A 14922-nucleotide genomic window follows, 5' to 3' on the forward strand; every position below is an offset into this window, starting at 1 on the left:
TAAGCACAGTTATAGCTTTATCTTTATTCCTAAATGTCGAGGCAGTTTTCAATACTAGTTTTAGTTTTTTTAAATATTTGTTGCAAATCTTTGTTTCCATTTGCTCACATTGTATTGCTGGCCCTTAACTATTCCCAGATATTTATACAGTACCTTTTATTCAAGTCCTTTTATATCGCATTCTACCCCCAGTCTGAAATTTTCCTGTCTTTACAGGTAAAGGATTGGCCTTAGAAATTGTACAACTGTACAAACGGCAATATAGAAAACAGTGATCTGACTTACCTGAGAATGTAGACTGTGATAAGTAGAAGTTGGAAACAAGTAAAATTTACTGAAACTGTTCTTTTTTTCAAATTTATGAAACAGCATGTAGACATAGTGTTGTTATGAAAAAGAAATCTGCCAAACATGGAACATTTATTTGAGAAAAGGCTAAGAAAGTGATCAGAAGACAAGTGAAATAAGCTTTCAAGGGTTATTTGTTTATCCTTCTTTGATCAGGTTAGTGGCTGCTTTTTAGTGAAGACCCTATGTTATATTTCCAAACACACAAAGCACTGCTAGGTGTATAAATGAAGTATTCGACCAAAAAACAAAGATATGCCTCACTTTCCTCTCTTGTTATGTTATATTTCTTAGTTCTTCCTTTTATATCATCTTGCATTTTTCAAATATTTAATTTTCACATATTTTTGTAAACATATCTATGGCAGGATGTTTCTTAGGCATGTGCGTGCTAGGTTTTTTAAATTGTCTTACATTAACATCACATGAATTTTTAAACATCATTTTAAGTTGTAAATTACTACTAAACATTTCCAGATTAATAATTGTCTCTGTTACCTCCAGTCGCTGAGATGGGATGAAAGACAATCCCTTGTCAAGTAATGTAATTTCAGCTGGTTTCAACTGTCTAGATGAAATGTTCCATACTAATAGTCCTTTGGTGGGACCATGTTCGTTTCACCCTTGTTGGTGACTCCTGTGAGAACTTTCTCTTGGCTCTGTTTCTCGAGCATCCTCTCCAATTTGTGGACACCTCTAACCTTATTGGAAGTGTTGAAAAAAATGATTCCTCCCTTGATTCTGGCCGATTGCTAGAATTACTATCACTGTGAACATTTGAAGTAAATTGTTGTACTTTTACTGTTGTCGCTGTTTGTGGTTGTTCCTGTATTAGGACCTTCTGTATTGGTAATGCGTTTCGTTTACATTTGGCGCCAAGGCGCTCACCTTCATCATTGGAGCTATTCAGCCCGGTATTCACTGACATCATCCACTCTCCTACTGTTGTTTCTTTTAAGGTCGTCTCCTGATGTTCATTAGATTGATAACGCGATTTGGGCCAAATGAACACATGGCCCCCCTTAAAATCTCCTATATCCCATTCAAGTGTGTGTAATTTCTGCCTTAACATCTTGTTCTCATATGCGATTACTGAGTCAGCCAGTGTCTGAATTCTTTCACCCACAAAACTTTGTGGATACTTAGCATATATTTCTTGTTCATATTGTTGTATCTCTTTGCCAATATCACTCTCTTCCCTTTCTCCAAATCCAATTAACAAACATATATAACTAAAGCTAATTTCTAGATTAAGTTGTTGCCATCTAGATAATAGCTCTGGTTGTTTTTCTCCTTGCTCTGTCATTTTTAATATTCTTAGACCTCTCGTTATCACCTTATGTTTTAAACAAGCTTCAAGGTGGTACCGCTGTGTTTGAAGTCTCTTTAATTTATATAATACATCTTCCAGCTTGCGAATGTCTCTAAGAAATTTAGTATAATCAATTTCAAACTGTTCACTTCCCTTGTTCTTATTAGCAAAACTAGGGTTTAACAAGGGATTGTCTTTACTTTTTAGCAACATTTTTAACATGGAATTATCACTGTTACTCTGTAGCTCACCTTTTTCCGACATTATTTCATTCCTAGAACTTTCAGCCTGTTGGTTAGAGTAACTGTTGTCTGCCATAGTCACACCCAGCTTAGCACCAAAGTCAAAAAAGTTCCAAACACACAAAGCACTGCTAGGTGTATAAATGAAGTATTCGACCAAAAAACAAAGATAAGTATTCCACAAAAAAAGGCCAGTACTTCAACCATAGGCAAATGAATCTCAACGCAAGTCCATCCAGTTTAAAATGAAGTAAAACAAACTTTAATCTTTCCTATGAATGTTCATAATAAATTGACCTCTTTCTCTTTGCTCTATAGTAACATCTAAAAATGGTATAGATAATGTTGAGTATTGCAATTCAAATTTCAAAAAAAATTGTGCTGCTGTTTAACTGTGAATGGCATAATTCCAGTTGTTCTTGGTTCCCCTTCCACAACAGGAAAACATCATCTACAAATCATCTATAAAAGACAATCTGGCTCCATTTTCCTGATATGATATGTTGTTTCTCCCATGTGGCCATCACTAAGTTCGCATAACTATTTGCGCTTGGTGTGCCCATTGCCACTCCTTCCTTCTGTAAGTACATTTTATGATCAAATAACATGACATTATGTTTCAACACTAGTTCCATCAACATGCAAATGAGATCTACCTTTGCATGATTGCATGTACCTTCAATTTATTATGAACATTCATAGGAAAGATTGTCATAGCAATACACTTCTTCACAGAACTAGTATGCATCCACGATACATTTTTGATAATATTGTGAAGGGGCAAACCCTTAGAACATCAAGGTTGATAGCAGAGCAGGAAAGCTTTGAAATGGAAATAAAAGGTTTAAAGGAAAGACTAAATGACAGAGGCTATGAATCAACAAGGATGAATAATATTATTAAGGAAAGTATTACGCATAGAAATGACATTGGCAAACCCTACTATTCAGATAGAGTCAAACAGAAAGGCAAAAATGATAAGGTCAATAAACAAGCAGTAAAGGTACCAACATATTATGCCACCAATAGTAATTTAGTACAGTTAAGAAATATTGGTCAATATTGACCCAAGATCCAGAAATAAGGTCGTTAATAGGTGAAACACCAACATTTATGTTTAGAAACAAAAACTCATTGAAGAGGATGCTTGGTTATAAACATGAATCAATAGAAAATAATGTAAATTTGACAGATACATCACCATGTACCAAGTGTAATCAATGTCAATTTATTGAGTAGAATAAAAAATTTGTGCATCCAGACACACAGTATACATATATATTTAAAGTGAAAGCTAATTGTAACAGTAAAGACGTTGTATATTTAGCTGTCTGTCAAATATGTTTATCCTTCTATGTGGGAAAAACGAATAGGGAACTTAGATTTTGTATCCATGAGCACTTGCTACATATAAGGAAGGGCACGCTGACAAATGCCCTAGCAAAACATGTAGTTGAATATGGGCAGACACATTCTTTTAAGTTTCAAGTCATCGAACAGGTTTTATCAAATGAAAGGGGGTGATTTGATACATAAAACGGAAACTTCAGAAACTAGATGGATAGTTAGATTAAGGGCCGACAGAGGCAAAGGCCTCAATGAAAGGATACCAATGAAGCCTATTTTAAAGAATAGGGCTCTTTTTAAATAAATTTATTGTGTGAGAATAGCAAAATAATAAAGTGATATATATATTTATATTTTTTTTTATGTTCGTGTTTTTTATGCTTTTATAATATTCCAAGATGGATGTTAAACATATAGTTTAAAGATGCATCAGAAATTTCAGTAAGGGTGTGTAAGGCTTTAATTCTAAATAGAATAATTGGTATAGATTTATTGCATTTAAATGTTGAGTATATTTATAAGTAACCACAATTCAATGAATTTATGGTCTGATAAAGTGGTGTGATATAACCACGAAAGCGCTTACCTTGTTTAACTGAGCTCAATGGAAGATTAAAGTTTTACTTTGTTTTAAACTGGATAGACTGGCATTGAGATTCATTTGCCTATGGTTGAAGCACTGGCCTTTTTTTGTGGAATACTTATCTTTGTTTTTTGGTCGAATACTTCATTTATATACCTAGCAGTGCTTTGTGTGTTTGGAACTTTTATTGACTTTGGTGCTAAGCTGGGTGTGACTATGGCAGACAACAGTTACTCTAACCAACAGGCTGGAAGTTCTAGGAATGAAATAATGTCGGAAAAAGGTGAGCTACAGAGTATCAGTGATAATTCCATGTTAAAAATGTTGCTAAAAAGTAAAGGCAATCCCTTGTTAAACCCTAGTTTTGCTAATAAGAACAAGGGAAGTGAACAGTTTGAAATTGATTATACTCAATTTCTTAGAGACATTCACAAGCTGGAAGATGTATTATATAAATTAAAGAGACTTCAAACACAGCGGTACCACCTTGAAGCTTGTTTAAAACATAAGGTGATAACGAGAGGTCTAAGAATATTAAAAATGCCAGCGCAAGGAGAAAAACAACCAGAGCTATTATCTAGATGGCAACAACTTAATCTAGAAATTAGCTTTAATTATATATGTTTGTTAATTGGATTTGGAGAAAGGAAAGAGAGTGACATTGGCAGAGATACAACAATATGAACAAGAAACATATGCTAAGTATCCACAAAGTTTTGTGGGTGAAAGAATTCAGACACTGGCTGACTCAGTAATCGCATATGAGAACAAGATGTTAAGGCAGAAATTACACACACTTGAACGGGATATAGGAGATTTTAAGGGGGGCCATGTGTTCATTTGGCCCAAATCTCGTTATCAATCTAATGAATATCAGGAGACGACCTTAAAAGAAACAACAGTAGGAGAGCGGATGATGTCAGTGAATACCGGGCTGAATAGCTCCAATGATGAAGGTGAGCGCCTTGGCGCCAAATGTAAAGGAAACACATTACCAATACAGAAGGTTCTAATACAGGAACAACCACAAACAGCGACAACATTAAAAGTGCAACAATTTACTTCAAATGTTCACAGTGATAGTAATTCTAGAAATCGGCTAGAATCAAGGGAGGAATCGTTTTTTTCAACACTTCTGATAAGGTTAGAGGCGTCCACGAATTGGAGAGGATGCTCGAGAAACAGAGCCAAGAGAAAGTTCTCACAGGAGTCACCAACAAGGGCGAAACGAACATGGTCCCACAAAAAGGACTATTAGTATGGAACATTTCATCTAGACAGTTGAAACCAGCTGAAATTACATTACTTGACAAGGGATTGTCTTTCATCCCATCTCAGCGACTGGAGGTAACAGAGACAATTATTAATCTGAAAATGTTTAGTAGGAATTTACAACTTAAAATGATGTTTAAAAATTTATGTGATGTTAATGTAAGACAATTTAAAAAACCTAGCACGTACATGCCTAAGAAACATCCTGCCATAGCTATGTTTACAAAAATATGTGAAAATGAAATATTTGAAAAAATGCAAGATGATATAAAAGGAAGAACTAAGAAATATAACATAACAAGAGAGGAAAGTGAGGCATTGAAGAACTTACAATCTGACCCTACTATCACCATAAAACCAGCAGATAAGGGAGGCCCGTGGTGATAATGGACACACAGTTTTATAATGAAAGCATGTATAAAATGCTACAGGAAGAAAAAGTATATTCACCTATAGAAAAAACGCAACTTCAAGAAATTATTAAAGAAGTGGAATATACACTATATGATACCTTATTAGAATGGACAATAGATAAAGATTTATATGAGTATTTTTCAATGGCAAAACCAGTAATACCCATAATAAATGGAATACCTAAAGTACATAAACACCCTAGTAAACCCCCATTGAGACCCATAGTGTCAGGAAGAAATTGGCTAATGGAACCTATATCAATTTATATAGAAAAGAGTTTAAGACCTATAGTGGACACGAATCCATATATTTGAAAAGATACTAAGCACTTTCTCCAAGATCTGTATGAGTTTATGGAAAGTGCAGAAGAGAGTAGTACCAACTTAACACTAGTAACAATGGATGTATGTACCCTATTTACATCCATACCGAATAACATTGGTGTGGATATGTTAAGGGAATATATGTTGAATGAAGGCACATGTAACCATGCAAAGATAGATCTCATTTGCATGTTGATGGAACTAGTGTTGAAACATAATGTCATGTTATTTGATCATAAAATGTACTTACAGAAGGAAGGAGTGGCAATGGGCACACCAAGCGCAAATAGTTATGCGAACTTAGTGATGGCCACATGGGAGAAACAACATATCATATCAGGAAAATGGAGCCAGATCATCTTTTATAGATGATTTGTAGATGATGTTTTCCTGTTGTGGAAGGGGAACCAAGAACTACTGGAATTATGCCATTCACAGTTAAACAGCAGCACAATTTTTTTGAAATTTGAAATGCAATACTCAACATTATCTATACAGTGTTTAGATGTCAGTATAGAGCAAAAAGAAAGAGGTCAATTTATTACGAACATTCATAGGAAAGATTGTCATAGCAATGCACTTCTTCACAGAACTAGTATGCATCCACGATACATTTTTGATAATATTGTAAAGGGGCAAGCCCTTAGAGCATCAAGGTTGATAGCAGAGCAGAAAAGTTTTGAAATGGAAATAAAAGGTTTAAAGGAAAGACTAAATGACAGAGGCTATGAATCAATAAGGATGAATAATATTATTAAGGAAAGTATTACACATAGAAATGACATTGGCAAACCCTACTATTCAGATAGAGTCAAACAGAAAGGCAAAAACGATACGGTCAATAAACAAGCAGTAAGGGTACCAACATGTTATGCCACCAATAGTAATTTAGTTACTGATACAGTTAAGAAATATTGGTCAATATTGACCCAAGATCCAGAAATAAGGCCATTAACAGGTAAAACACCAACATTTATGTTTAGAAATAAAAATCATTGAAGATGATGCTTTGTTATAAACATGAATCAATAGAAAATAATGTAAATTTGACAGGTACATCACCATGTATCAAGTGTAATCAATGTCAATTTATTGAGCAGAATAACAAATTTGTGCATCCAGACACACAGTATACATATATATTTAAAGTGAAAGCTAATTGTAACAGTAAAGACATTGTATATTTAGCTGTCTGTCAAATATGTTTATCCTTCTATGTGGGAAAAATGAATAGGGAACTTAGATTTTATATCCATGAGCACTTGTTACATATAAGGAAGGGCACGCTAACGAATGCCCTAGCAAAACATGTAGTTGAATATGGGCAGACACATTATTTTAAGTTTCAAATCATGGAACAGGTTTTATCAGATGAATGAGGGGTGATTTGATAAATAAAATGGAAACCTCAGAAACTAGATGGATAGTTAGATTAAGGGCCGACAGAGGCAAAGGCCTCAATGAAAGGATACCAGTGAAGCCTATTTTAAATAATAGGGCTCTTTTTAAATAAATTTATTGTGTGAGAATAGTAAATAATAAAGTGATATATATATATTTATATTTTTTATGTTCATGTTTTTTATGCTTTTATAATATTCCAAGATAGATGTTAAACATATAGTTTAAAGATGCATCAAAAATTTCAGTAAGGGTGTGTATGGCTTTAATTCTAAATAGAATAATTGGTATAGATTTATTGCATTTAATCCTTGAGTATATTTATAAGGGAACACAATTCAATGCATTTATGGTCTGATGATGTGGTGTGATACAACCATGAAAGCGCTTACCTTGTTTAACTGAGCTCAATGGAAGATTAAAGTTTGTTTTACTTCATTTTAAACTGGATGGACTGGCGTTGAGATTCATTTGCCTATGGTTGAAGTATTGGCCTTTTTTGTGGAATACCTATGTTATATTTATTTGGCCAGGGCATTGAGGAATTACCCCTACTCTTTCCTGTTACTGCAACAGGCCAGAGGGTAGTCACAGTGCATACTGAGGAGAGATGGAGTTGGAGTCGAACGCTGCTGAGAGAGAATGTGTTCTAATAATGTTTTGGAAGATGGTGGCTTGCCAGATGACAAATTGCTGACAATAATGGATGAAAATGAACCTAGGACAGTTGCTGCTGCTGCTTCTTGGGGAGATATAATGAATGGCTGTAATTTTGAAGATGAACAGGATATTACGCAATCAGAGTCAGAGGTTAGAAAGAAAGGAGTTTGTTCCTCTGAGATGCATAGAGCAAGAGCTGTTTGTGATCTACAGGAGGAAAACCATATAACCTATGCAAATGTCATTCAGCAAACAGCTTCAACTACTGCAAACTTTTATCAAGCTAGAAAGTCAACTGTTGTATAAATTTCATCACTTTCAGGCCAACAAACTGACGAGTATGTTGTTTGAGACACTGTTACATCTCCTTTAGACTTCTCTGGTAAAGACATAAGAGCCTTTATTTATGTAGAAAAAGATCCTTTTTGCAATGTAACTTTTGAAACTTTTGCGCTTTATGAAACTTTTCTTCTGAAATATGACTTAAAATAGTTGTGTCTCCCATGGGCTGGTTATGTACTTGTTGGTATGAATATTCAACCAAAACATCACGTTGTGGTGCAGTTTTGTACAGCTGATATACAAGTTGAACAAGTTAAGACATTCTTTTCTTCTCTTTGTCATTCTGTTTGTGAGGTTAAAAAAATACACAATGATAGAAATGTTTGGATTTCATAGGTTCATAGGTGTGCACTAGGCTAATGGCCCTGGAGCTTTTACAAGCCTAGCCCATAGGATTACCCTGGCATCGTGCCACCTGACCTTAGTTCCCAATGCCTATTTCTGAATAGACGTATCGGTTACATTAAAAATGTCACAGGAAAACTTTGTACTCCTTGTGTTGTTCATATGTATGGCTTAAAACATTTATGTACATTATGTGGGGCAACTTAAAATATGTTTTGTGGCTCTCCTGATCATTTAATACAAAATTTTACTAAAAGGAAACATCTGCAATGTGGAGAAGAAGGCCATACTTCCCATAAAGAGGCTGATAAACCAAACTTGCCCACTAGTGCTTCTGTTCCATGTGAGATCCCTAAATCTGTGAATGAAGTTATAAACGATACTGTTAGCTGTGAAAATAACACTGATAAGTAATATCAATGAACAGACTACTCATAGTGTTATGGACAGTGATGATGAAAATGGAAAACTGATGCTAGTAATACAGTAAACTCTCAGTTAATTAGCACCCAAGGGGCTTAGTAGATGCCGGATAACTGTAGTTTCTGGTTGCTTGAGAGTTACTATTAAAAATAGGCCTGACTAATACTGTCAACCAAAAAAAGAGAGGCCAGCATCAATAAGTGAGCAATATAATATAAATTCATTACTGTGGCAACACCAACATAGTCAGACCAGTTTTGGCAAAACTGGCTTCCTCAGTGACAAAAACACAAGTGTAAAAACACACATATATATGAAAAGTTTTTCAACTGGCACTTTCCTGTTACATCATTTCCTTTAAGTTTAATTATTTGTTTGCAAGTGGTCATTAAGACCTGGAGAAAATAGTCCCCCTAACTTAATGATCCAACTTTTTTCTTTTCTATTAAGAATAGAATGCCAGGGCGGCCACGGTGGTGCAGCAGTTAGCATTGCCACCTCACAGCAAGAGGTTCTCTGGTTCAATTCTCGGCTGGGGTGCCTTCTGTGCGGAGTCTGCATGTCCTCCCTGTATTCACATGGGTTTCCTCCAGGTGCTCCGGTTTCCTCCAACATCCCAAAGACATGCAGTAGGTGGATTGGACACTCTAAATTGGCCCTAGGTGTGTGTGTGTGTGCCTTCTGTGGAAGGTTGGGCGCCGGGCTGGCAACTCGAAACTGTAAAACTCCACTGCCAATCATGAGCGGACAGATGATCCGCTGTGGTGACCCCTAACCGGGAAAAGCTGAAAGAAGAAGAAGAATTAAGAATAGAATGCCAACCTGATTTATTTGTCCTATCTCCCTGAATTTTGTCTATTACCATAAAATAAAATCCAGCTGAGCTATGGGAAACACAATGTCTATAAAGAGCATTTGATAGCCGCTTGTTCCTGTTCAGACATATGTATATGAAGTGGGTGTGAAGTTTGGCCTATATAAAAGGCAGAACAAAAACATGATACTAGATAAATTACCCAATCTGTACTACAAATGGCAAAAATTTTTGTATCATAAACCTTACTAGTATTTTTGCTTGAAAATTGTTTCAATTTAAGCATAAATTTGCAAAATGAACAATGACCGCAATAAAGGAGCCAATCAATCTATCCCCAGTAAGCGTCAATTGCTGACTGGAAGAACTCATGTTCCTACCATATTTATAATGGTTAAAATAGGAACCAAGAGTGCGCCCCCTACGATAAGAAAATTTACACTCCAAATTAAGAATATTAGAAAGTTCCTCATTAGCTAATAATATATTCCAGTTACAACTGATAATGTCTCTGACCATATTAATATTATGGCCAAAAGTCGTGACGAATCTAATTGTATCCGTATCTTGGTTAGATTTTTTTCTGTATTCTAATAGATCCGACCTATTTTATTTAGAAGCCCAATTACTGGCAGATACAATGTTGTCATGTCCATAACCCCTGACTTGAAGCCAGAGAATCAAGTCTTGCTGAAAAAAATCATGACTCTCCTGTGTAGAACAAATCTGCTTAATGTGTAAAAACTGTGATTTGGGTATATTGTTAATGATATGACGTGGGTGGAGGTTGGAAGAAAATAAGTTGTTATATTATGGGTATTTTCGAAAAACATGTGATCTAAGCATATCATCAGAATTACTAGTGACAGTCACATCTAAAAAATTAATTTGTTTAAAATCACAATTAAGTGTAAATTCTATCCGCCACTTGTTATCATTAAGGTATTGGACACATTCCAATAAATATGATTTATCTGCAATCGCCTCCAGATGTCTATTTCTCCCATAAAAATATTGTGGGTATTATCATAAATAAGCTGATCTTCCAGAAACCCCATAAATAAGTCAGCATATATGGATGCAAATGAGGCCCCCATAGCAGTACCTTGTGTTTGCCAGTAACATTCCCCTTAAAGGTAGAAAACATTTTTTGACAAAACATGTTCAGCCATACATACTAATAAAGTATTAAATCCCACAGAATAAATATCCGCCCTGTCCAACCAATATTGTAATGCCTCCAGACCTGCCCAATGGAGTATGTTTGTATATAGGGCCATAACATCCAATGTGCATGACAGCCAGTCAGGATCCAACTGTGTATCTGATATTATTTTCAAAAACTTTGTAGTGTCTTGTATTCTTGATGTTAATAATTTCAATAATGGCTGTAAATATCATGTCAAAAAAGCTGACAAAAGCTCAGTGAGGGAGCCCATGCCTACTACAATTGGCCTACCCAGTGGCCTGTCCAAAGTTTTATGAATCTTAGGCAATAAATGTAAATGTTGTTTTCGGGGGTCCACTACTGTTAAGTATTTTGCCACAAAGTCACTAATGATCCCCTCTTCAACCACCTTTGGAGAAAGGCATCAATTTCTCCCTTAAAACCATCTGTGGGGTCAAGTGGCATATGCACTTCCAGCTATCTGGAATTTTGTAAATAATTCTATGTCATTTGTGAATATTGATATGATTTATACAGAATTATATGTTATGTACTGAGCTTCAAGAATGCAACCACAGCATACCCTGTTGGAACACAGAAGATTAACTTACAAAACTTCAAGAAAATAAGTTGAAATTAAGTGCTTTATGATGTGCTATAAAAGTTAGTTTCAATGCAGCAAGCAGACACAAATCTAGAGCTAGAATTTTTTCTATTGTATGAAAAGAAAAGTAATTACTACATTTAAAATGTAAAGTTTTTTATTGCTTTATGACTTCCTAGCAGCTACACAGTTCTGAGCACATCTGAGAGATATGTATTTCTCACACAGGGATGTTAAAATTCTATTAGTTTCTGGTATAGCCTGGGAACTGAAGTCAGGTGACAAAAATTATGTTGTCCAGGCTAACACAGCAGTAATGTTTGATATTAATTTAAGAACACTCTGAGAGAAAGATTAGGCATTTTGTACTTTATCTTGGACCTAGCAAAAACATCCACTCATCATCTGTATTTGCCTTGCTAATAGTAAGTAACCAGGGCAAAATGATTTCTTTTAGATATAGGTTCATAGATTCATACTAGGCTATCTGCCCTAGGGCATTTATAAGCCTAGCCAGAATGTGTTTGGCTTTCGCCACCCATTTTAAATTTATTTTCCTATGCCCTTTTTCGAGGTTAGTATACTGTGCCTCTGTCTAACAGTGACACAGAAGTGATACCCGGGGTAAACCTACGATCTCCCATCCACTCATCAAGATTCCTCTTGAAGAGAGTCAATGAGGGACTCTGCATAACCTGGACTGGGATTTTATTCCAGAGTGAAGGGAGCCTCTGGGTTATGAATCTGTCCCTCCAGCATGTCATATTTATTTCAGTGCTGAGGTTCAAGTCTCTCGAGCGCGTAGCTCGATGGGATTTGGATTTTCTGAGGTGCAGCATGTCCATTAATTCCGGGTTGGACATGGCTTTATACGTCAGGCACAGATCGCATCTGAACAGGCGGTATGCCACTGAGTAGAGCTGGAGTTTCTTTAACCGGGCAGCATATGGCATCTGTTTGAGCCCTTTGATCCTCTTGGTGAGGTACTTTTGGGGTCTTTCCAGTTGCTGCAGGTGTCTGGTAAGGTACATCCCAAAAGGGGCATTGTACTCAATTATGGGCCTGATGAGGGATGAGTAAAGAGGCACGATGACCTCCCCTGATCTAGATGTGAATCCCTTCATGATTAGGTGGGCTATATAAAATGTTTTTCTAACAACTTTGGCCACGTGGTTGTCAAATGAGAGATTGCTATCAACTTGGGTCCCCAGGTCCCTAATTACTTCTTCTGTACTTAATGGATTACCACCTATGTGGTAATTTGTGGGCACTTTGTTTTTGCCAAAGGGGATGACTATACATTTTTGGCATTTTGCTTGAGGCCATGGCTCTGGCACCAGTTGCCTGTTTCTATGAGGCCCTTTTGGAGGATGCTTGTGTCGGCTGGAGAGTTGATTATGGCACCCAGTTTGCAGTCATCTGTGAACTTGGTCAGCCACAGTCCTTCCATGTTGGCCTGTACCTCCGAGAAATATATACCGAACAAGAGAGGTCCCAGGACTGAGCCTTGTGGGACACCACTTGTAACTGGTTTGGAGTCTGACATGGCCCCAGCAATTCTAACCATGTGGGTTCTGTCCTTGAGCCAGTTTGCAATCCATGTAGTGACATAGGGGTTTATATTTAAGCTGGTGAGCTTATCTATAATGCCTGAGTGGGGTATTGTATCGAAGGCTTTTGCGAGGTCCAGGTAGGCTGTGTGGACCACCTTCCCCTCGTCAATGGCCTTGGTGACTGTTTCAAAGAAATCAACCAGGTTTAAGAGGCAGGATCTGCCCTTAACAAAGCCGAACTGGGTAGGATCCAGTGTTTGTAGGTCCCCAATATCTTTATTTATGAGGTCCATGATGATCCTTTCCATAGCTTTGCAGACCAAGCTAGTCAGGCTTATGGGGCAATAGTTTCCAGGATCCGTTGAGGCACCACCTTTATGGAGAGATACCACTGTTGCTGTACGCCACTCTTTGGGCACATATCCTGTAGTAAGGCTGAGATTGAACAGTAGTTTTATGTTTGGGTTTAGCTCTTCTTGGAGTTCATGTAGGACGCAGCCCGGGACACCATCTGGTCCCATTGATGCTGTGTTTTTTGCTTTGGAGAGGGCGGCTCTTACCTGAGCATCTGAGATGTCAGGGGCAGCACTCTGCTGGGATAGATATTTGCCCTTTTGGTGGGGGGGGAGAAGTTTGCGCTGAACCTGTCAGCTAGGATGTTGGCAATGTCTGTGGGTTCAGTGTATTTTTTGTTATTTTGGACTAATTCTGAGCATATCTGGGAATTCCCACCCAGGTTCCTAACATAACTAAAGAAAGCCTTGTGATTATCCTTAGTGTCCTGTGCAATTTTTCTCTCGAAGCTGGCCTTAGACAATTTTATGTGTGCCCGTAGTTTTTTGCTAATACTGATCAGTGATGTCTTCCCTTTTTGGGATTTTGCTCTATCATTTAGTAGCTTCCTCCTTCTGTTGTATAGTTTGTTTATGGCTGGGGTCCACCAGACAGGACGTCTGCCTTTGGAGGATTGGGTCTTGGTTTTGTTTGGGATCGCATGATCCATGCATTCCTGAAGGTGTTCATAGAATGCGTTTATAAAGGATTCTGCGGTCTGGGCCATATTTTTCACAGGCCCGGGGGCTTTGATGGATTCCACCTCAGTTTTGAGGAGTGTGAAATTTGCTTTAGAGAAGTTTTTCACTGTGGTTTTCTGGGCAGGGGGTTGGGTCGGGATGTGAATATCCAGTGAGATTAGTTTATGGTCTGATCTTACCAGTGAGGGATACACTTCTGGTCTGGAGCATAGAGTCCCCATGTTGGTGATGATCAGGTCCAGTATGTTTTCCCCTCTTGTGGGAGTGGTAACAAGTTGTTCCATAGCATTTGAGTTTATAAATTCTAGGAACCTTTGGGCTAGGGTGTTGGAGCTAGAGTAATGCTCAAAGTCTATGTTTGGGTAGTTGAAGTCGCCCAGTATAATGGTGTTTGGAGAGACCTTCATATTTTCCAGTGTTCTCAGGAAGGCCGAGTGGGGTTCCTGGGTTTGGGAGGGTGGTCTGTAGCAGGCTATAAACTGGAAGGCAGTTTTACTCACTGTTAGTTGCACATGGATAGTCTCTGATGCTTCATGCTTTGCCACCAACCTGGAGGTGTGGGTATCTTTGATGAATATCGATACTCCCCCTCCTTTTGTGGTTCGGTCCAAGTTTTGGGGCCGAAAAGCATGGTATGAGGTATAACCTGGTAGTTCTGGGGTGCTCTCGGGAGCCCTGAACCAGGTTTCTGTTACTGCACAGATATCGATGTTCTCCATGCTAAGGAGAGTTTCGAG

Source organism: Protopterus annectens, chromosome 5.part0 (genome assembly GCF_019279795.1).
Source record: "Protopterus annectens isolate FY-2018-M chromosome 5.part0, PAN1.0, whole genome shotgun sequence".
Lineage (NCBI taxonomy): Eukaryota > Metazoa > Chordata > Ceratodontiformes > Protopteridae > Protopterus > Protopterus annectens.